We start from the raw sequence: 22,714 nt of genomic DNA, 5'->3' as shown, positions 1-22,714 counted from the left end.
GCAATATATTGCGCTGACATGAGACGCTACATCTCTGCGCAGCGGTGAGTAGACGACGCTTCGTTTAAATTGTCAAATACGACTCGTCAAGCTTGAACCTCACAGCAAATTGCAGACGTAGTGGTCTTAAGCCTCTTTGAACAATAATGGCGCTGCTTAGTGCTTTTTAGCACACCCCACTACCCACGCTGCGCGAAGAACCAGTCTGAAACCGTATGAAAAGGTCCATAGACAGTTCGCTAGCTAACCCTATCCAATCCGAAGCCTGTACTTCCCGTAATTCCCATGGTGGTACATGATTGCAGCGCCAGATTCCTCTCTAGGTAATATTGTATGAAACTCTAAGACTGGATGAAACGCCATTCTACACAAAAGGCGTGCGATAAAGCCTTTACAAAGCGGGGCCACACGTGAGCACGCAATAAAAAAAGAACGAATCGCTAAACCAGAGCAACGCGAGTTTCGGTTTCTTCTTCGTCACAAGACGGTTTTTTTTTTAATTCGCTTCTCGTGTGCTCCTCGTGCACTAGAAGCATCAGAGAGTTGAGGCCGCTGGCAACCTCCCCTTTCGCGTGTTTACAGGCGTTGTTGCAGTATTGGCCATTGCAGCAGCTGTGGCGAAACCATGGCGACTCGGGTGTTCGTAGGCCGGCTCAACTACGTCGTTCGCGAACGCGACTTGGAGCACTTTTTCCGGGGCTACGGCCGCGTAGGAGACGTCGTTCTTAAAAATGGCTTTGGGTTCGTGAAGATCGCCGACTACCGCGACGCTGAGGATGCCGTGCGCAATCTCAACGGCAAGCGGCTCATGGGCAGGCGAGTCACGGTAGAGCTGGCGAGGGGCATGCGGCGCTGGACTACAGACTACGATAGCGGTTCGCGGCGTTGCGGGCGTCCTACACGCACCGACTACCAGCTGCTCGTGGAGAACTTGAGCAGCAGCGTGGGTCCGCATGACTTGAAAGACTTCATGCGTCAGGCGGGTGAAGTGACGTACACGGAGGCGCACAGTATGCGACGCCACGAGGGAGTCGTCGAGTTCGCCAGCTATTCTGACATGAAGAAGGCACTGAGAAGTCTCGACAATGTAAGCTTGCGCGGACGGAGGATCCGTCTTGTGGAGACCAAACGCCTGCAACGTCCCTCGAGCAGATCCAGATCACGCTCGAGATCGCCGCGACGCTCCAGGTCCAACTCGAGACAACGCCAGTCCTCCGGTCGCCGCAGGTCTTCGTCCGGCTCAGAACGCGCCTGTGCGCGTCGTCGGTCGCGCTATTCACCAAAGCGCCCGAGCAGCAGCAGGTCGCGGTCAGACTCCAGGTCGCGACGCCGAACTAACAACAGCCGCCGTAGCCGTTCAAGGACACCGCGCTCACCGGCGAAGCGGACCAGCTCACGATCATCTTCCGGGGAGCGTCGAGCAAGTCCCGAACAGAATCGCTCTGGTACCGAAGAACCTGCGCACCAAGCCGACTGCAAAGCCCAAGAAAACAATATTGGTTCCGGCGAAGAAGCCAGCAGCCTGCGTTCGCCGTCGGGACACACAGAGTGAAAGAGCAACCATCACTTCAACATTGCTCCCTTCGCTGATCTTGACCGCGATTCCCTTGGCACCATGTTCGAGTGAGCCAGAAGTACTGCCAGCCTATTTGCAAATGAAACTCTAATCATAATTGCAGTCTATTTACACATGGAACTCTAATCATAGTCACTCGTGTGCGAAAGAAAGACTGTCACCGTCTTAAGAGCACGTTTGCATTGGCGTTTCTGGTGTCGTTGTGTGGCAGAGAAAGGCACTGCTCACTGTGGTCTTGTACCTTGGGTTTCGTGGTCAATAAAACAACTTTCACCTAACTGAACAAATGCCCCCACCTCCTGTGAGGGAATCGTGAGCAAATGCGAATGCATTGCGTAGCGTCCATAACGGCGTTTCGCTCGTGAGAACTCAGCGGTAGAAGAAAAATGTTTTCTTTTTCTTTTCTTACACTGTGCAGCCAATAGCACCGTTTGCCGCACGTGGCGTTTTTCTGTCGCGAGAAACGTGGTATGCGTTTCCAACTCTAGTACGTAGCGTGCACGGCAAAAAAAAGAGAAAAAAATGTGGCCCCGTATTTGCATGTTACACTGCAAATGTCAGTCGGAAGACTATAGTCTTGCGTCTGGAGAGAGTGAACAAAACGTTTATTCGATGTTCAGCGCAAAAAAAAATCAATTAATGTTATTCTGCGTTAGAGGGCGTCGAGCGTGCAGCGGATGCGAGTGCGAACGGGTCACGTCACACGTGAGACATGAGCGCTATCTGGCAGTTATCCTGGAAAACGAAGTACGCGGCGTGTGCGCCCGTCTTGGAGGTGATAAAGTGTGAAACGCAAAGCGATGGGTAGGTGCCGCCACCGTACAGTCTTAGCAAAACGTTGGTAACACTTACCTTTTGAGCATCGTGTTGCACTGTCAGCGCAGTCTGATATACGCTATGGGCCTTAGAATTACTTATGTGTGCCTTCTTTAGTATAAAGCCACACATAGAAAACATCTACGTATTGTTATGGTGCCTCAGATATGCGCAATATTTGTTTTCAAATTGACAATTGCACAAGTATAAACGCTAAAGTTTGAGCAATTGGTGGGTGCTGCGGATGGGGTCCACCGTTTGGGGTATCGTTTGGTGTTTTTTGGGGTACCATTAATGGCGTACAAACAAACAAATGTACAGACCGACACACCAAAAGTTTTGCGTTGAAGGTCCTCAAGAAAGACTATCATCTTTAAAAAAAGAATTACAGCATATTCACGGAGTGAATGATGATGGGTGGGGTGAAGCGCTGGAGGGTTTCGTCGCTAAACCATGAACCGTCCGAAAATATTGCCCACTACAGCATCCCAGACGTGAGAAACTCTGTATATATTAATACAAGAAATTATAATATTCGTATAGCAATAGCTATACGTCCCTTCCGTTCCCCCTTCATTATAACGGCTTTATGGTCGTTGAAGTGGTGGATCGGTGATGGGGCGTAGTGGGATGCTTGCGAGGACAAAGCGGAGGGCAGTTCGCAAAGGTGCAACTATAGGTGGGGACGTACATACATACAACGAATGGACAGACCCACGCTTTTAGGAGCTTCACCACTAAAAAAAACGTTACACCAACGCTGCCAGTGTAAACGCTACAAACGAGTTTCAAACGCACTGCATTGAGGCGTTTGCAAGTCACGTTCAAGTGAAGGAGGTGTGGGCTTCGGTTACTAGAGACGAGGATAAGCGCGCGCGCCCGCAGCTGTTGCTATGTGAGAGGGAGGTGGACGGATCCCGATGGACGCCTGACTGAGCTCCACTAAGATGTGCATTAGTACTTAAAATATGTTGATAATTTTTTCTGGATTCCGCGGTGGCGCCTGTCTGGTCTGGCAGCCGATTGGTTTGTGCGAAGTAACCCTAGTTTCACTCTTTTTTTTCATTATGGCACGCTGAATTATGTACCTAGTGATGCATATTAGGTAGAAAGTTAGTATGTAGGACGTCCTGAAAAAGTTTCATCCACTGAGAGTCAGTTATATTGATATACAGTTGCGTAAACTCTTCGCCGGTGGTGAATGTCATATAATTTCGGCGCTGATATGTTTATTGATTGAAATGTGGGGTTTAACGTCCCAAAACTACCATATGATTATGAGAGACGCCGTAGTGGAGGGCTCCGGAAATTTCGACCACCTGGGGTACTTTAACGTGCACCCATATCTAAGCACATGGGCGGCACTGATTGGTGTAAAAGCGCTAAAATATTTCGACGCATTCTGACTGGGCAAACAGGCGCTGGCACTTTTCATTGGTTCAATGAATGTTTTTTTTTTGAGCAGTAATTGCAGTTCTTGTTTTTATTGTTTGTTTGCCTATGCTGCCGTGCCGACTACAGCTCGTACATGCGGTCGTGCGTGAAAGGGCAGTACCTGTTTCGTGGAGTGCACGGCATCTGCTTGCTGCTGACAAAATACTACCAGTCTTGTTTCTCGGCTTTTCGGTGACCACTTATTCCTCGCTCATTTATTGTCCACCGATGAAGATGAAATTACAGCTGTTTACAGGGACGCTGTGGTACACAAAATAGAGCTAATGTTAACTGCTAGCATGCTTCTTTCTTTCGTTTAAAAGCCATGATATCTGATGGAAGTTCAGCGGTGATAGTGTGAAATGGCTTGAGAGTTTCTTTTACCATTGAAGCACTGACCGTTCCCGAGCCGCATCCTAAATATGGCGTAGGAGATGATTCGTACCTATTTTACACTGAAACAATTTATAAAATAACAACAAGGATCCTGTACGCCGTAGTTGTTCGCCGCCGCCAGTGTCGATAACTGCTATGGTGCGAAATGAGAAAGAAGAACATGGGACAGAATGAGATTTGAACACGGGTTCTCTGCGTGCCAGCCCAGTATTCAACTTGAGAGCCACACCAGTGCTTAAAACTCCGTTGCAAACTGAACCTACGTGCAGGCTAGATGTCGAGAAAGGAATCACATTATTACGAGTAATAAAGCGTTTTAGAACAGCAAAGGAACACGCAGGAATAACACAACGCTAACTGCGTAACGAGTGTGTCCTCATATGCTGCAACGCCATTACAAGAGCTTCAGGCATAGTTCTTCATCGTCGTCAGCCACAACGTCGAAAAATTGCACAAATTCCTTTGCAGGTGTGTAGCGGGTACAAATCTTATCTGAACAAAATGCCTTCTAACTACACAAATGTTATGATTTGTGGCGTAGTGGGTACCCTGCAATTGTGCATGTAGCAGTTACCCAAATAATTTTAAAAAGGCTGTGAAAGACCACTCCTCGAGCTTTCGCTGTGACTGCGCAGCCCTGGTAGTTTTTTTTTAACTTCTTTATTAATAACTTCGTCTACCTAATGAATGTATACGCTTTTTGCAAAATTCCTGTGGTCACTCACAAAGCTAAAGCGAAATTGGCAGTTATTAAAACACTAAACAAGCGTAACACCGCGATTTTTGTTTTGTGCTTGGAACAAAATCAACTGTGCTGTGTATGATTGCGCGGCTTGTCGGACACGGTCCTCAAAGAACATTGAACATCTTAGCAAGTGCAGCGGAACAAACACAAGAAAAAAATTACAGCAAGGAGCTTTGCCCCTAAAATGTATATAAAACCTGTCTGTGTCAAAAGATTCTAAATGATGCTTGAGCTGCTACAGAGGCATTGTTTAGTTGCGCTACTTGACCATTCTTCACTTGACCATTGTTGACTTGATCACAGCATATCCACAGAGTGAAGGATGATGAGTGGTAGCGAAGCGTCCGTCAGCCCATCCGTGCTTCCGTCCGTTCATTTGTTTTTGCTTCTGTCTCTCCACGCGACCGTCCGCACGTCCATCCGTGTGTCCGTCCGTCTGTCCATGCATCCGTCCGCGAGTTCGTTCATCCGTCTGTCCATGCGTTTGTGCGTCCATCCGTCCACACGTCTGCTAGTATGTCTGCCCCTCCGTCCATGCATCCGTCCGTGCTTCCATCTAGGGAACACTCCAAATGCTACCATCTCGCATCCCCTGTGGCACGTACCCGCTATAGAGCAGGTATGTGCCAAAGGGTGCCACCAGTGGCTTGCCACTACTACTGCATACATCGGAGGATGTACAGACCCACGCCTCGCCCCTAAATGATACACGTAAATTTAGCTGCGCTTGCTAAGATTCTGCACCCACCAACTAGCCCGAATTTCTTCATTGAACAGTCCTTCACCCCGTAAAAAAATGTCTTCCCGAGGCAGTTTTTCTACACAGGATGTGACAAAATTGTTTGTTTAATTATTACCTTTCTTACTATAGGGCTTTCATATCGCTCATCGTATACGATATACACCGCTCTGTTACGGAAGTTAGGAGTTAACGACAAAGATCTCGCCGAGTCTTTTCCTCATAGTGTTTAATGAACGTCCAGGTTTTACAAGGCCGGTGTAGGCCGGTGTAGGCCGGTGTATAGTACAAACTTAGTGTTTGAGGCCTGTTACCCCGACTGCGAAGTGAGGGACTTGTTGTCTGTCTTAGTACCGCTAAATAAACTTCAGCGATGCCATGTTCCACTGAGCTGCAAGTATAATTGTTAGAACAAATACATCTTATTATAATACAATAATATAACAAAACAAAAACAAGACAGCTGGCTATTCCTTAGATGTTTTGCACTTTAGCCGACAGGGTCGTACTTAAACACTTATGTTTGTTCAGCAATCAGGTCATATTCAATTGTCATCTGACTGCAAAGGAAGGGGATGCTTTCGGATACAATGCGGCACTTGCCGACTAAGAATCTCCAAAGAAACGCAAACGATGCACCTTGAAAGAGTCCGCAGATACACACACTCCACGTTTGGCGATGCACGTCGCATACATATTGAGACCACAGTTCATTTGCTCTACAGTTCTTAATATGATCAAAAGCAGTATAGTGGCTTTCAGCTGACCTTACGCTGGCTGATGTCACAATAGAAGAGAAGAAAATGCGAGAAAAGAGAAGAAAAATGTTCAACAACGCGACTCATTCAAGCACCAATCCACACACACCGCGCCATTGCGCACAAGCCAAAAAGAAGGCTGTCAAATTGGAACTTCTCTCCCCATTATGTGGTGCATGGCAAACGTTTCTCATTGCGAAAAATTGTGGCTACGGCGCACGGCACTCTTCTGAAGAATAAGGATTGCTTTTTTTGGCTTGTTAGAACGTGTTCTCAATCGCAAACTTCCAGCGTTAAAGACAGGTGCTGTACTGAGCAACCTTGAACGAACTGTACGCAACGAAGACTGCGAAAGACACTTCCTCTCATTCCTCTATCGCTCAGTAGCCAGGGCCACTTGTAAGCACTGATCACGATTTGATACGTGGTAATTTCACCAATTTCAGTTTGTATTCCCACGGGCACAATATTGGCATGTACATTCTACATCAAGGCGAACATCACATGTACACGCCATCCTTTAGCAATATGACGCGATTATCACAATCGGTTGCCGACATTAGTCGTTGTACTAAAAGCTTTGATGTCACGTTTCAATCTGTCAGCGCTGCTTGTGCTTAGCGGCTACGCACATGGGCATTTGCTATCGCAATGCGGGCCTGTGGAGAATTTAGCCGATGTCATTCGCCGTTGCGACATTTCATTAGTCTAGCTGTTCGCGCTAGTTGAACATTTCGCCTATTTATCTTCATCTGTCAAATGTCTTCCCAATCCATTTTCGCCAATTCAATAAACACTTTCAGTTTATTTCAACATCTTCTGTCATTATTTTATCATACCAGAAAACATTTTTTTTTCTTTTTGACACAATGCGGTGAGCATTCAGGCATGAACACTGGAAGAAAAATGCAAACACAAATGCCATCTTGTTCTTCTAGTGTACGTGTTACTGTGTCCACCATATCCTATCAGAATCAAAAAGTACCAGGCCAATTAGCCACGCTACTGCATTAGCTTTCGCAAACTTATATTTGCCCCAATGAAGTATTTCTCCAGGCACTGTTTGCCCATAAAGTATTTTGCCCATCCCGCTTCGCTATTCCATCATTCCGCTCATTTTCATTTTGCCAATACACCATTTTGATAAACCCGCTACGGTGATCTAGTGGCTAAGGCACTCAGCTGCTGACCCGTAGGTCGCGGGATCGAATCCCAGCCTCGGCGGTAGCATTTTCGATGGAAGTAAAAATGGTTGAGGCCCGTGTGCATATACATTAAAGTGCACGTAATAAAGATCCCTATGGCGTCTCTCACAATCATATGGTAGCCTTGGGACGTTTACCCCGAAGTAATATTATTATTAATATACCATTTTCATAATTGTGCAGTTAACTTTCCTGCCACTCAGCCGGTCTGATCCCGGTTAGTCACACCTGTGCGCAGCGCGTTCAAGCTAACGTTTCTTGCGCTACGAAGCAGAAAATGTAAACTCATCTCACTTGATATAAACACACATAATTGACACACCCCGGAACGTGCAACGAGAACTTCCCCTCTATTTGAAGCGCCACAGGTGCCGGCATTCATTAGGCGACTGTGCAGCGCAGAGAAGCGCACTAGCAGATTATGAAAAAGGGTCTTCTGAACACTTCGCCGATCTTCGGGGAAATGTTTCCTGCTTAGTTTTGTGTCTAACTCATCATGTGTGCGCAGTCCTTCCTACGCTTGTTCTCTTTCGCTGAGAACGCTTAAGCATGAACTAAGGGCTACGATCAGCGGAAACAAAAATTCAAACCTCGCCTCGCAGCCAGGTTTTACAAAGATTGGTACAACAAAAACCCGACTTCGGCACAAGCTAATCAATATCCGGCACGTGCACAAAGTTTCACTCAACATTCGTGTAAAGGTGAAACTCCGGCTTCAATGGTTTTGCCGTACCTTCCGAAGCTTTCGTGGTGTTTACTTATGCTGTCAAAATATTAGGCACACGTGCTGAGTATTTTATTTGTTTTGCTTTGCAGTCACGTGTCACTTTTTTAATTAGTGATGGGCTTCAACAAGCGGGTAGTTTCGTTGCTGTCATTTTCTGGAGCACACCTTTAACGCTCATTAAATATTAGCGCGCCATGGGTTTGCGAAAAGCAAGGGACTTGAACGTGACTTTGATCAGCCAAGCGGCATCGGGGGTGGGGATGTCAACCCGAGTTATTGTAAATCTCTCGCCGGGAACGCAAATATTTCACGGTATTCTGCGTTTTTATTCATTTCCGTGATTAATAATGTCTCATTCGTGCATTGCAGCACTGAACCTCCGTTTTTTTACTATATGTATCACGTTTTGTAATTACACAGCAGACATCAGAATAAATTGGAGTTTGTCGGCTCTGAAGTCGATGGCGCGACATAGCGTATAAGTGACACAGTGAAGAATAAATAGTCAAGAAGGAAAGGCAAGGAAGGTAGCCAGCCCAGGATAACTGGTTTACTATATACCATGCACATAGGAACGGGGAGGGGAAGATTGAAAGATGAAGATTTGAAAAGTTATATTAATGGCTAGGGAGGACTCGTTAAATGAAAAAATAGCTTAGTTTGGATTATTTGCAATGCAGCACCTGACAAGATAGTATAATGGCGAAATTTCACACAGGTTCTTGTATGATAGACTGAGTGTTTCTTTTAAATTGGAAATTTGAAAGTTGATTGATTGTTCGATTTATATTTGTCAGCTGTACACTTGTTAAAATTACCAGATGGCGTCAGCTGGCAAGAAAAAAGAGTGTTCCACACTAGCTGTCATGGCTACTGGCGGCTCTGAGTGGCACTCCCTGGTTTCCACGCTGATACGTCCACAACGAAGTGAAGCAGAGGAATACCATTGCAGCAGCTAAATTGGTAGAGTATTGTAGGCGTGATTTGAAGCTTGCCGGTTGGGTCCCTGCCAGCTGGCGGTAGTTTTATTTTCACCCACTTCACTTTCATCGTCATCATCATCATAATTATCATCATCATCAAGCTGACTACGCCCACTTCACGGCCACTTTATACCCGCAAACTTCCTAATTTCACCTGCCCAGCCAACTTTCTCTCTCCCCCTCGTGCGTTGCCTCGTCTCAGAATCCAGTCAGTTATCCTTAATGACCAGCCGTTATCCTGTCATCGTGTTACGTGCCCGGCCCATGTGCACTGTTTCTTCTTCTTGATTTCAACTATGTTATTCTTAACCGCGGTTTCTTCCCTCACCCACTGTGCTCTATTCTTGTCTCTTAAGGTTGCCCCTGTCATTTTCTTTTCCATATTCTTTCTTTCTTCATATACATTCCCGAATCACCCCAACACACTTGGAGCAGTTTGATTAACGTCCGCTATATCTCCCTGGGCTTCGTTATTTGTTGGTTTTTATTGTGGTTCTGTAAAATAATGAAAAAAAACTCTTCGAAATAATCTTGCATTCAATTGCTGTATAATCAACTGATTCATAAGACATCGAACGTTCGAAATTAGGCTCAGTTCGAACCACATATACGTTTGTGTTACAGTTCTTGCGGCAAACGATCAAAACTAGATGCAATAAAATGATACAGACTTATTCAAAGTGATTGCGGAAGTTTTTTTTTAGCCTTTTGTAGTTACACACCTTCTAGTTAAGCTGTAATGTACTGTTCTTGGTTTGTATTATTATATTTTTCAAATGATCTGTTCAGAATGTACACTGTCATCCTTTACGAAATCGAACAGATGAGCGCGTGACTTGCTTTCCGTGGCGGCTCCTTACATACCATCGACCGACAGCTAGAGAAACCACGTCGGCTTTGGCGCCATCTATATCCACACGCAATAACTAGTCATGGTCATTCGTTCAACGCTGCTAGATTACAATCCCGCGCTGGTGTGACAACGCACGGTGCCGCCAAACGCGGGAACACTTTCTTTGATTTTGATTTGTGGGGTTTAACGTCCCAAAACCACCATTTGATTATGAGAGACGCCGTAGTGGAGGGCTCCGGAAATTTTGACCACCTGGGGTTCTTTAACGTGCACCCAAATCTGAGTACACGGGCCTACAACATTTCCGCCTCCATCGGAAATGCAGCCGCCGCAGCCGGGAATCGAACCCGCGACCTGCGGGTCAGCAGCCGAGTACCTTAGCCACTAGACCACCGCGGCGGGGCGGGAACACTTTCTTCAGCTGATGGTGTCGTCGGCAGCCACCGCAGAGCGCAGGCCAAGCGCTCGTGTGTTCCCTTTCATAACGAATGACAGCATCACGTCATCTGTAATTGTAAACGTACTGCTGATCTCGTTATATTAACTCTCGATGTTGCATACCTCCAGCAATGCATTCATTTTTCTCTACAATAATGCCTATAGGGCGTTCTAAATATCTGAGTAAATAAATGAATAAATAATATACGTGTTTTCTTCATGCTTGTGTCTCGGTACTCGACGCAAAACACTGCAAGAAATTCATTTTCCAGTTTGTGTTGCGTGGACAATGTGATTCTATACAACAGGTGGGAGTTTTTTTTACTAGTGGTTATCGTAATACTGCTGATGATGATAATGATGATTGTGCAGCTCAGCTTCGAAGACGTGAGAGTAAAATTTATGGACAAGTCACAAATACTGCATTGCTGTGTTCTTTCTTTCTTGTTAGTTGAAGCTGCCTTATAAACTAGAGAGCTCATTCAGTAAAATTGTGGGGAAGCGGAAAACTTATTACGTAGACGTTTCACGAAACTTTTTTTTTCCTCTCTATCTACCCCCTACTTCTTGCCCCTCTTTCCCCACCCGCAATGCCAATATCTAGTTGACGTCCCGGCCTTCCTTTTTCTCTATCTCTCTGTCTCTACACTAACTAAGGTTCAGAAGCTACAGACATATATAATTGCGAATAGCAGAATCTATCAAAATATTCGTAGACATTTATTATACGCATATTCGTCTCTCAAATCATTTTACGTGAAGGATCTGTAAAAAAAAATGTTTTTTCATAAAGGAACATGTCGCATTGGCGTCTCCAGCACGATGCCGCGTCTTCTATTCTTCCTCCATGCGAAAAATGGGGCAGCGCGACGCAACACTTCACTTGGTAGAGCCAACAATGAGTAAGGGTAACATTCGTATTTTGGCAACTGTGAAATTCGGCAACGTGATATGTCAAGTGACCTCGATGGTAGATCAGATGCCCGCATCGAAAATGGCCGATCACCTACAAGCAGACAATTGACAGTGCATATTGGAAAATGGCACCTCCTAGATAAGCACGTGAAAGGCATTCTGTATTGTGGCGGGCCCCCGAGTTTCTTGCGAACGACGCCGAAACGTGTGAGTTAGAAAGATTCACTTTACACCACTTCATAAGCCAAGGTGATGCGCAAGACAATTGTTATTACAGGACGATGCGAGAAGGACGTTATGCTTGAAATTGACAATTGTTTATTTCGCAAGTTGGCGCTGTTTTTTCTGAAAAAAGCGCCAAATATTGTTAGAGAGCTATATATTTTTACCAGTTCACCATTCAAGTATGGTCCTCCGGGTGATAAAAATAACTGATAGCCTCGTGCTCATCATCAAAGGCGGCTGTCATAGAGACGCTGAACCATCGCGTCATGTGGTTTGCTGATAACCGGCTGCGGGCCCCGTATGATCAACGGCGCGTAAAACGACCCGGGCAAGACGTGACGACGTAGCGTAGTGACGACACAAGCCCATCTGACGCACTGACGCGAGTAATGGGACAAAGACACGCCACAGCGAGGTCGCCACTCGACGACACACATTTCGACAGAGACATAATGTTCGGCTTTACACGGCAAGGACCCTTCGCGTGTTCACCAAACTGCGTCGGAACATGCGTCTCCTCGAGAAATTTCCGTGCGGCATTCCGTAAAGTTGGCTGTGACTATTTTACGGATGGGTTTCAGTGTAGGCATGTTGGGCTGTTGAAGTTTGTGTTTTGTATCTTTCGCAACTAAATGAATGGTGTCACGGTAGACGCATGTATACGCATGAACACGGTTGTGTTGCTCCATACGATGGTTCATGCCTTTATCAATTCCCGCCTTGATATGTAAAAAACCAACAAGAAAGTATCGGCTTAGCAGCCCAAGACGGCGATACCCAAGTGTCTTGCAGAAAACAATCAATAGACCATTTCACTGAAAAACAAACACCAACTTTCCGGACTGGCGAACTAGAATACACATTCAGACGTCGCCGCCTCATACAGCTAAGGCCAGCTATTTACCACTGCCCAGAGCATACAATGGCACTGCCCTGAAAAGGTATGCAGTCGGTCACAGTTTGAAATGAAGTACAAGCCTTTCATCTCTGTAAAGAGAGAGAGAGAGAAAGCCGGGTGAGAGCACGCCCCTGCGTTCAGCTGTGCTAAAGAGTCGTCACTAGCACTTTCCGCACTCACTTCGACGCAAGCGTAAGTACTGCACATAGTAAAAATTGAAAGGTTCTTTCTTGTCATAGTACGTTTGGCTGAACAGTGATGTCGAGATCCGGGCTGAAATTCGGCAGGAAGGCTAACTCGTCACCCCAAAGCAAGTGACAGAAACTTTTCTAGAGAGCTTGAGCGGAGTAAGCTGCCCCCATCGTCCTTTACTTAGATAGATAGATAGATAGATAGATAGATAGATAGATAGATAGATAGATAGATAGATAGATAGATAGATAGATAGATAGATAGATAGATAGATAGATAGATAGATAGATAGATAGATAGATAGATAGATAGATAGATAGATAGATAGATAGATAGATAGATAGATAGATAGATCTTGTCAACTTGCGGAGCAATTCCAGTTCTGAACCGAGAAGCTTCTACGTCGGAGCTTGGGCCACGAGAATTTCGCAGCTGCGCACGCAAAGGCGCTAAGATGTGCCAGGAAAATTAGCGAACGCTTTTCTCGCTCAGTGCTCTCCTAAACTCCAACAGCCATTGTGAGAGTGCGTGGTACGAAACTCCCATTAGGCTAATTAACATTTTTCGGCAAATGAGTTTCTGCTCATTTAGCAGTAGTGGCTTAGGGACAACTCCCTCGGCGCTTCGCAGGCAAACGTCTGAGGTAGCACGCCGGCTGCGAAGTCGTCAACTCCGCGAGAAAAATGACGTAACGGGTTTCTTGAAAGTGGTCGTCTGAGACGGCACGTTAATGACTTCGCAGAGTTTGCGCACGGCACGGCTCACTTTACGATAAGCAGTGGGCGATGCTGAAAAAGATTGCGTTTTCTGTAAGATGATTAAGGGACTTCGTTAAACTTTTAGTGTATCCTTCTCTGCTTGACGAGAGCTCACTAAATGCGCATTGGAAAGTTGGAGACGCAGCACTGTAACCACCTTATTCGAGGTTAAGGCTTGATATATATATATATATATATATATATATATATATATGGCCGAGTATATCACATGCCGAAAATTGCGCATGCACGGATCATATAGTTTCACTCGAAGCAGCCAATCTTCGAGCGTTAGTTGAGCATAATGACTTTGTTGCTCGTTGTTTAAGGTCCCAAATCACTCCTTATTAGAAAGTGAGAGTTTCTTTTTTTTTCTTTTTGCCCCGTCACGGTGGCCTAGTGGCTAAGGCACTCGGCTGCTGACCCGCAGGGCGTGGGATCAAATCCCGGCTGTGGCAGCTGCATTTCCGATGGAGATGGAAAAGTTGTAGGCCCGTGTACTGAGATTTGGGTGCACGTTAAAGAATCCCAGGTGCTCGAAATTTTCGGAACCCTCTACTACGGCGTCTCTCATCATATGGTGGTTTTGGGACGTTAAACCCCACAAATCATTCAATCAATCAATGTTTTTTTTTTTCTTTCTGTCTCGTCTTCACTGCTCTTTCTACAAGCGCCAAACGCTCCCCGCCAATAATTTCGACATAAAATGCGTGGAGAATGTACGAACTAAGCATTGAGCACGTCAGGATTCAGCGCTTTTTGCCTACACCGCGTTATCCGTGAGTGCGTAAGCGAAAACACCCTAAACGAAGTCAAATTGGTTGGTGCCGTACGGTAGTCTTGCTGAACAACGTAGCTTGAAGAGGCGAGCGCGAATAATGATAATGATATCCGAAGATTTACGTCCCGAAACCACGATATGATTATGAGAGACGTCGTATGGTGGACGGCTCCAGAAATTCTGACCATCCGGTGTTATTATTTAGCGTTCGCTGACATCACACAGCTCGCGGGCTTCTACCATTTCGCCTCGATCAAAATGCGGCTGCCATGGCCCGGGTCGAACCCACGACCTTTGGGTCAGCAGCCAAGAACCATATCGACTGTTCCGAGGCGGTATACAACAGACGTGCGACTTCAAGGCAAACAAGGCATAGGAGGCAATGAACAACTTATGCAATACCTATTATATGGGCCAATCGAGAGCTTATTAAACGCGAGTCATTTCTTTCGGTACTGCAGAAGGCTTGGTATCTATCTATCTATCTATCTATCTATCTATCTATCTATCTATCTATCTATCTATCTATCTATCTATCTATCTATCTATCTATCTATCTATCTATCTATCTATCTATCTATCTATCTATCTATCTAATTACGTCTGGGTGCCCTCGGTATCCCCCCCTTAACTTGGTGTGAGCAAAAATCACTATGGGAGCGTAAGATGGTTTGACGAATATGACGTGCTCGTCAAGACATGGATAATGGCACAGTCTCGTCGTGTACGTCGAGAAAAACTTTTTCTCTGACAGTTGGCTATACCCACGGGCGGGTATGTACCACATGTATGCGGGTATGTGCCGCAGGGCATTGACACTTGGCATCTACCGAAGAACCTCAAGAACAAGCATGGGCAATTTCAGCGCGCGAGCGTTAAGAAGAACCTGACATCGGCAGCGTGACACGACGAATGCAAAGTATAAGTGTCAAGGTCCCCGCAGGAATTGAAGCCAAACATTCTCTGTGGCAACCAAGCATTCTTTCACAGAGCCATGGCTGGTTTGGGAACTACTTTTCAAAAATACCCAAATGTTCTTGAAACCCGAATTGTGGTCGCAGTGCTCGGCTATCTAATTTTATAAACATTACACAAATATTCCTATGATGTAGCCGTCATACCGGGTTAACGTCAATTGTAGTTAGGTATTATGCGCTGAAGTTCATTCTTGTAGCAGTGTCAAGGGCTACCATCCTCGCGAGCAGCAGCGCTTCATATCAGCTTATCGCTTCTGGTGTTGCTATAATACTCAAGTTTCTGTTGGCATCACTGCACACGTGCAAAGAACTCGTTATATTAACATTGTACCCTATAACATATGTCTATGCATGCAACATTTATACATAAATTTAGCGCCATTTTCTGACGTGTCGCCTAATAAAAAAATTACAACACAGTCACCTTCCCTCCGCACGCATCGCATAACGTCGATCTCCAAGGTACGTGGAATCTGCCAATTTTCGCGTATTGAAGTCACGAACCAACGGATGGCGTCACCAATTCTACTGCAGAATAAGTAAACACCAAACAGAGTAACGTACTTACTGCTTTTTTTTTAATTTTCTCTGGTTATTTGGAGGCCGGTTAAGATGGAACCGAGGGCAAAACTGACTGAAAATGTGATTTTTCAATTTTTCGTAGTACGATATTCGAGCATTGCTGACAAGTGCTTCCACGAAGTGGGGTAATTTTTATGTGCTGTGAAAGGCATTTGAAAATGGCTCTAAACGCGCCTGATCCCGCGGCTGCACTTCGGCAACTCGAGTTCTTTTTTCGCTGCCCCCTTATTTCGCAACAAGACATAAAAGCTGATTGACTGGTTTATTTATTTATTCATTTATTGAATTCAAAAAGGCGTTTTCTTTAAACACTTCTTTTCATTGAAAAGGAATATTTTCTTTTTAACCAGTGCAGCTGTTAAGTGCCAACTTCTGTGACTTTCTTCCCAGATAACAAATGCTTTTACTGAAGCAAAAAAAATACTTTACAGCAAGAATTGTATCTTTTACAATTTTTTTCTTAAGAAAAAAAAAGCCCTAAGAAAAGTCATCACACACCTAAACTTTTAGTAAAGAATGGTCTTGTCCATAAATACTTTTCTTTTGCAAAAGAACACCTTGGGGCATGCCAAAACTAGAATGGATGCCACTATTATACAAGCAAAATGTTTTAAACAAATGTTCCTTTGAAAAATTACAATAGTATAATGATATCTTTCGATATATCAGAATGGCTATATCTTTTCTTGCCAAATTCACAAGACACCTAGTAACTGACAGACAGACAGAAAAACTTTATTATAGCAAGTGTAATTGGACCCCCCGGGATCGCTGGACCACCGCGCGATTTCGCTCCACGCCTACACGGCCATGCCTCTCGCTGCGAAGACATCGGCTGCCCTAGTCACCGCAACAAGCAGCATCGCCGGGTCCTCAGACGAGAGCAGGACCTCCCAGTCTTCCCAGTTTGAGATGGCAGGATGTGTCTGTGGGGGAGGATCAGCAGGGCAAAATCCTCATTCAAGCGACTTGGAAGATTTCGTGGTGTTTGCTTTAAAGGTAACGGAGCGACGGGCTTTAGTAGTTGCACACCTGTCGTTGCTATCCGACCCCCCTTAAGATGAATTCCCGCACAGGGAAAGCTTCTGGAGGATACCCTAATTTTTTACTTTGGTGTCTCGTGATGGACTTAAGCACTCATTTGCGTTGGTGCTGCGCTGCATTCTTTAGGTGAACTTCGTGTTTCGTGGCACTGCAGAAAGGGTGAGCAGAGGCCACCTAGAAAGGCGCGCGTGGTTGAGAAATGCTGCACCAGAGGCCGCAGTAGTCAGAGCCGCTCACAATCTCGGAATGCACTCAATCGAACAATTTTAAAGAACGTCCTGACACTTAGCTGGCCTTATTTTGGGTAAAGTTGTGATTTATTGACTTATGTGTTGACGTCATCTTCACAATTATGTTGGTGCTGTATTTATTTTTGTATATTGTAATTAGCGAATATATACTACTGTATTGTTGCCGCGGAGAAATAAGCTTTTATAGTCAAGACGTTCAAATCCCCCTTTGCCTTATCTTGCGTGCGAATGCTCTGTATGTGTTATGCTCATGTAAAGTGTATAGTAACAGATATAACTGCTGACTTTAGTCAGTCCAGGACCTTCGGTTTCAATATTTGGGTGTTTTATGAACATTTCTGAAACAACGAACAAGTGATCGACCTCATATTCTTCAAACAGAAACGAGAGTTCCTCTCGGTTATCGAACCATTAAATCAACGGCGCTCTGCTGCGCGTACAAGTTTATTTCTTCACCGCTTAATGGCATTGCGATTCTTAACTACAGATTCATAAGAAATGTAGGGAAATACGAGAGATTCATCGGAACCATGAACGAGTGAATAACTGCTGTGGTATACGCGAGTATTGAAATGTGAGCTGCGACAATTTATAGTTTTCATTGTTGCCTCACGTTTTTGACAAAAAAAAAGGCAGGCATCGAGAGACCGACACAACACATCATAACTTCACAAACATCGTTCTGATCTCTTTTGTTGTGTCTGCCTCTGCATGCCTATGTAATATTATCATGAATCTGTACAAAGTAGCTCAATTTCTTTGGCCCAGAGTCTCACATTCAAGTTTGACGCGCAAGGGGAATATTGACAAGGGCAAATTTAAGGGTCCGCTATTTTTTTTTTGTCGGACACACTATTAACGAGAAGTAACAGACAACACTGCCAAGGAAATTGTGGGGCATGTTTTTTGAAGTTTTTTCATATAAATATGAAGCATTTGAAGGTGACTGATGTTTCCGGTTCAGTTCCTGCTCGTGCAAGTTGTTTTCGTCCTGTTTACCTCATATATATAACTTAATTTTTTGAAATAACATAGCCTATAATTTCTTCTCAATATTGTCTGTTAATTCTCATTAAGGAGGAATAAAGTAGTCTTTGTTGCGTCAACCCTCCTTCGAATATCCACTGATTTTGAATTTTCCCGCTCGCGTATACCGTTTCCCACGTACGGAACCTGCACACACCACTTTCAGCGTTCCGCAAGGCGATTCATTCACGAAATCACCCCAGAACGCGATGGTAAGACAAAGGCACAACAAAAGCGGGGACGCTCTTAGCAACACTACAACAACCACTGAGTCGAGAAAACGCTACATGAGTCTCTCGGTCTGACGGTCGCCACGGCGCCGAGGAAAAATATACAGCCCTTCTCTTCGATCGAGTTGACCCTTACGTGGGCCGCCCGGGCTCTCATCCTCGCCGAAACTCTCTCCCCAGTCCCACCGGCTTCTTCTAGCCGACCATCTCATACCATCTCAGGGGTCTCAGCGCCACCTGGACTGAGCGGTCGCGTGGGCCCATTTTTTGGCATTTCGCCGCTCCAGCCACGCCAACTCGGGATCGTTTTGCCCTAAGCTCTCGGACAGGTTTCGCGGAGACGACGGGTCAGGGCCTGCTTTCATGCCAGGAGCTCTCTCGTACGTCGGGCGCCGGAAAACGATCTGTACCGTAGAACTGGAGACGAGCTAAAGTGGGGTCGTTGAGGACTGACTGATTTAACTGCGTTCACTTCTTTATACCTTTTTTTTTTAACGTTTCAGCAACGTCGTTTCGTAAATGGCTAGCTGTCCTTCCAAAACGTTCCTTTAGAAACAACTTCAAGGCCCATTTTCGTCTGCCACTTATTTTTTCTTTAAGACTAGCGAATCCTGGGAAATAGAAGAATCGGAGCTGCGATTTTGAATCCCTCGTCTTCAAACGGACGGAAATTGAACGGCTCTATACTCATAGCTCGCACAAGCTTGCCGACTTAGGATTTTGCTTTGAAACCTCCTTTAGGACAGAGCTGAACTTAAGGGGACATTAAGCTATAGCCTATCCCAGTACCTCTTTCATTTCTCGCTTTGTTTCAGCTTCTGTACTATTTCGTCTTTTTTGTGTGTGCTTTCGGAGTTGTACGTCTACAGTGGTTCATGTTGGACTTGCCTGTGCATTACGGCTGGTGCATTGCCGCCTGACAGTTTCCAGTTCGAGCGGTGAGTCCTAAAACTTTTATATACGGCTTATAACTGGCTTAGGGCTAACAGTGTCTAACCCAAGCGGGCTGTTGCTGGATTAAATATAGTTCCTAGGCCACTTTTTGTTCTGTTCTTTATACTTAATACAATACTTGTTCTAATCTATACTTTATACTAAACTTGTTCTTATACTTAATGGCTGCTTCGCATAACTTAACAAGTTAAGCCACTTCGCGACTGTTACTAGTTTATTGCCATCGTGAGTTTCGTTCCAGTGTAGCGCTTATTTCTTGGTTTATACAATGGTGCAGAACTTAAGCAGCAGTAGGAAGGGAATCGTAGAAAAGTGAATGTAAGGAGGCCAACCACCCGAGTTTAACTGTTTTGCTATACAAGTGGGAAAGGGGAGATTGAAAGAAGGAGAGGAAAGGGACATAAGCACATCTCGCAGCACAAGCACAAGCACGTAGTCAGTAAAAGTCCAGTTATCTGGCGTGGGACGCGACATCACTCTCACAGCCGCTTGACCTGGTCCGTCTTCCTCAAAAACTGCCATGTCCTTTGTCGACGACATGCTAGGATGGATTCCACAGACATTTGTGGATTTTCAGGGCGCGCTATGATAGACGCGAGTGATTGTCTCTGCACAATGTAGACCGGAGAGTCACACCACAGTATATGGCGAAGCGTCTCCTCACAATTACAGCTATTTCAGAGAGTATTTCCGGTCATTGTAATGCAGAAAGAACACGATTTCGTAAATGCCGCACCTAACCGTAAACGACAAAACTGAGGGTCCTCTTTTCGGGTGGAGTCCACTTGGCATATAGAGATGCATCGAACAGTGCAGGCGGTGTTGATGAGTGGTCTGGTCGATCTGGCTGCTTGCTGGGCACCATAGAGAGAGCGTCATCTCTTGCGCAATCCCTCGAAAGCTGCTGGCCGCGTCACACCGTGAAAATGCTATGGGATCCTTATGTGTGTCGTGAAAAGCAGACCGAACGGCATTATCGGCGTGTCGTTTCCTATGACGCCGCAGTGACATTGAAGGCAGCTCGTATTTGAAAATCAGCATCTTCTTCACACGACATGAGAAAGGACAGCAGTAAGAATACACTATTCAATAATGTATAGCACGTAGTATTTATTTTGACGATATTAGAGCACTCCAGTGCGAAATCATTCAAGTACTTATTTAGTGTACAGCAACGCATACGCAGCATATATGACAGAATTTTAATTAAACAGGGTAAACTTACGTCTCAAGGATATAGGAAATCAGAAAAGCATTAGGTCCTTCACAGGCCCTTTGAACAACGTACTTTGTTGTAGCCTCTACATTAGAAGTCAGCCGTAGAGGATAACAACAAAGCAGAATTTAAGACGCAGTTTAAAGTTTGCTTTGAAGACAACGAATCATACCTTTGAAGTGCTATTTCCCAAAGACACACCAGCTGATTTACAGAGCCGAGGAAGCTTCATGTAACACACTGCGTACAATGTACTATGATGTTTTATTTAGCTGCGCTGCTCAGATTGAGGGCGTGTACTCGTTTCCCTGCCACTGCGGCTGCATCGGGGTGGATGTTAAATGCGAAGAACATTCGCGTGCTTAGACTCAGCTGCATGATAACGATCCCATATGAGGTTAAAACTAGCCCCGAGTCCGCCGATGCGGCATGCCTCACAATGATACGAGGGTTTTAACGGATAAAAATACCGCCCAAATAATGTTTACCTTGTGGTGAATATTCACCAATAATCCACTCATACATAGACAGAAACACATAAAACACAAGTTATGGGATAATGCAGAGTTAATTTGCTGATGCACAACAGATAAACGATCAGAAGACGGTCAAGTAGCTGGTTCGTGCTTGTTCCAAAACGGTTACGTCGAGACCCAAGGTAAATAGTTCAGAAGAGATAACAGCGATAAAGTTTAACGTCCTGAAATCTTTCCCTTCGATTGTGTCGGAAACATTTCGGATCAAGGAGGGATAGCATTTGTAAAGGAGGCACTAAATTTATCCGAGCACTATATTATTTTTACTGTGTCTTTAGTCGGATGATAATGGTAATGCAGCACATCTACAACATCCAGCATTTTTCTATAGCACCTATTAGGGCACCCACGATGAACGGATAAGGAAAACGCACCTCCCGATAGCACTAGTAGAGCAGAATGAAGCATGGAGGTGGAGCGGGAGCACTTTATAATGCTTCTGATCGGTTATGGTTTTTATCGAAGTCAACACTTTATATAGGGTTACAAACGTTAACTATATTTGTATTCGTATTTTTCCTATAGCGTCTGAATTCTCTGTACATAGGCGGTCTTGAGTCAGGGACGAGAAGGATTTTCAATTTTTCGGAAAGCGGAGAGGCAAGCCCGAGTGATGTGCTCAACACCAGCACATCACTGTGCAACCTAGAGATACTTTGTCAATCATTTATAAATAATTAAACTGGTACTTCAATACTGTATGCAGTAATTACGAATCAATAACAGAACGAACGATAAAAAATAAAAGAAAGAAAGAAAGGAAGAAAGAAAGGAAGAAAGACCGAGAGATACAAAGAAGAATCGAAAATAGGAACATGTTTGTTGATGGTCGCGACAAAACGAAAGTGTCCATCAGGCAGCAGGAACGTTTAGTAATCGCCTATGAGAATCAGACTCGTTCACTCTATCGAATAAACAGGACAGAGAATTTGTAGACTTGCTATCACACTAATGGTCAGACCTAACGTACTCTGACAGCATGACTGTCCAGGCTGGCAGGACCATTAATCAAGCTCTGCCGTTCTTCGATCACGTACTGAGGGCAGTCACATAGAAGAGGCTTTACATATTAATGCTCATATGGCACATCTCTGTCACCGAAGGTGACTGTGTAGGCCCCGCTAATCATTTATTTCTATTTTCGCATTAGTCAATACAACGTTGACTGACGTGCGGTCGGTCTTCTCTGTGTAACTAAGTCACTGTGCCTACAATTCCATATGCGACAGTCAAGCTCGAAAAATACTTTTCTTCCATAGATTGGTTAACCCGGCTCATGTGTTTTATTGCATGGCATTATAGTTTGCGCGTTTGTGGTGCCATAAGCTCCCCGGTGGATTAAAGGGGTGCCCTCATTTTTCCGCAATTACCCTTTTCATTGCTTTAACTTCCAATGTCGCAGATCAAGCTGTGTTTTAGAGCGAGCGAGGGAGGAGAATCTTAATTTGTTTGTCCTTGC

At 45.0% G+C, this 22,714-nt stretch overlaps 1 pseudogene; it reads left to right on the top strand.

Moving 5' to 3' along the window:
- The first annotated feature begins 554 nt into the window (after positions 1–554).
- On the top strand, positions 555–1,552 carry LOC119168353 (serine/arginine-rich splicing factor 5 pseudogene; annotated as a pseudogene).
- Positions 1,553–22,714: the final 21,162 nt, after the last annotated feature.

The sequence above is a fragment of the Rhipicephalus microplus genome, chromosome 6 (assembly GCF_043290135.1).
Source record: "Rhipicephalus microplus isolate Deutch F79 chromosome 6, USDA_Rmic, whole genome shotgun sequence".
NCBI classification, from domain to species: domain Eukaryota; kingdom Metazoa; phylum Arthropoda; class Arachnida; order Ixodida; family Ixodidae; genus Rhipicephalus; species Rhipicephalus microplus.
The sequence above is the reverse complement of the archived record's forward strand: the minus strand, read 5'-3'. Positions and strand labels throughout refer to the sequence as shown.